The sequence below is a fragment of the Olea europaea genome, unplaced genomic scaffold (genome assembly GCF_002742605.1).
Source record: "Olea europaea var. sylvestris unplaced genomic scaffold, O_europaea_v1 scaffold1235, whole genome shotgun sequence".
Lineage (NCBI taxonomy): Eukaryota > Viridiplantae > Streptophyta > Magnoliopsida > Lamiales > Oleaceae > Olea > Olea europaea.
Window position 1 is genome coordinate 159457 of NW_019229783.1, and position 353 is coordinate 159809.

Here is a 353-nt window from a genome sequence, read left to right on the forward strand (position 1 = left end):
AATTCGTGATACACACCGATCATGAATCTTTAAAGCATTTGCGAGGTCAAGGTAAGTTGAACAAAAAACATGCGAGACGGGTGGAGTTTATCGAGACATTTCTCTACGTCATCAAGTACAAACAAGGTAACGAAAATATAGTTGCTGATGCGTTGTCTCGAAGGTAAGTGCTTTTAAATTCATTAATACTAAATTACTTGGTTTCCAACATATTAAGGGCATGTATGAATCTGATTGTGATTTTTCTAGTATTTATGCTTCATGTGACAAAGGTACATTTGATAAATTCTATAGGCATGAAGGATATTTGTTTAGGGAAGATAAGTTGTGCATTCCTAATTGTTCTTTGCGTG